This window comes from Meleagris gallopavo, chromosome 1 (assembly GCF_000146605.3).
Source record: "Meleagris gallopavo isolate NT-WF06-2002-E0010 breed Aviagen turkey brand Nicholas breeding stock chromosome 1, Turkey_5.1, whole genome shotgun sequence".
Lineage (NCBI taxonomy): Eukaryota > Metazoa > Chordata > Aves > Galliformes > Phasianidae > Meleagris > Meleagris gallopavo.
Window position 1 is genome coordinate 487383 of NC_015011.2, and position 1599 is coordinate 488981.

Here is a 1599-nt window from a genome sequence, read left to right on the forward strand (position 1 = left end):
AGGGGGGAGGGAAGGAGGGAGGGAAAAAGGGATGGAAGGAGGGATGGATGGAAAAAGGGAGGGATGGAAGTAGGGATGGAAGCAGGGATGGATGAATACTGACCTTGATGCTTGCATCCATTGCAATTTGCTGCTCTGCTTTTAAGGCAGATTGCTGGAGTGTCTTTGCGAGTATCCTGGAGGGATTGTGACCTCCAGAAAGAGATCAGGAAGAGATGCCATTATTTCCATCCAATAATCTTAGGAGACTTTTCAAACACTGCCACCAGTCTTTTGATGCTCCATAAATCCCTGCAGCGTTTGCTCTATCAGCTCAGCCCCCACAGAGATGACGAGAGTCACTGAACCACAGGATGGGTTGGGGTGGAAGGGAACCCAAAAAGACCATTGGGTCCCACGCAGTCCCTTCAAGGGTGATCTTCAAGGACTCTTCAAACCCAATCACTCCCCAGTTAACCTGCAAGGACTCTCCCAGCCCTGGATCTCTTATCAATCCTCTGATTTCTCATCAATCCCATGGCCCCTTATCAATCCTCTGACCCCTTATCAATTTCTGGATCCCTTATCAACCCTCTGATCCTTTATCAATCCCCCAATAATTTATCAGTCCTCTGACCCTTATGAATTCCTTGGTCTCTGATCAATCTTTTGGCCCCTTATCAATCTGTTGACCCCTTCATCAATCCCTCGATCCTTCATAAATCTCTTGATCTCTTATCAATCCCTTTGCCCCTTACCAATCTTTTTGGCACCCATATCAACCCCTTAATCTCCTATCAATCCCTCTGCTCCTTATCAATCACTTGGGATCTTTTCCATCCCAACCCCTTAAACCTCCAAGCACCATCGCCGCGTTGGCGATGCTGGAGTTCCCTCCCGCCGTCCCTCGCAGAACCCCCTGCGATCCCCCCCATCAACCCCCCCCATCCCAACGCCCTTATGACCAACGTATCCCGAAGCGGTGGGCGTGGCCAGAATAAGTGGGCGTGGTTTTAGGGATGGGCGCGTCCAGCAGCAGAGGGTGGGCGTGGTTTTGACGGCGGCAGGCGTGGCCAGGAAGTGGGCGTGGCCAGACGACGGGGAGCGTCTCTCCGTTGTGGGCGTGGCCAAACAGGGGCTGGGGGCGTGGCCTGAGAGGTGAGCGTGGCCTGGGGATGGGAGTGAGCTGAGAAGTGGGCGTGGCCTGAAAGGCAGGCGTGGCCTGTGAGGTGGGCGTGGCCTGGGGAGGTGGGCGTGGCCTGGAAAGATGGGCGTGATCTGGGAGGTGGGCGTGGCCTGGGAGGTGGGGTGGGTTTGGAGGTGGGCGTGGTCTGGGAGGTGGGCGTGGCTTCGGGGCCCTGTTGTCTGCGCTCCCCCATCGGCGGCCATGGAGGACCCTTCGCGGTTGATGGCACCGCACGGAGCCGGTGTTGCCCTTCAGGGTGGTCTCCCCCCCGGGGGTCCCGCTGCCCCAACCTCTACTTCGGGGGATCCGAGCTCTGTGCCCCCCCCGGCCCCTCCCCCTCACGATACGGGCGACGTTCTGCAGCAGATTATGGCCATCACCGATCAGAGCTTGGATGAGGCCCAGGCGAGGTAACGGGGGTCTCGTTCTGCCCA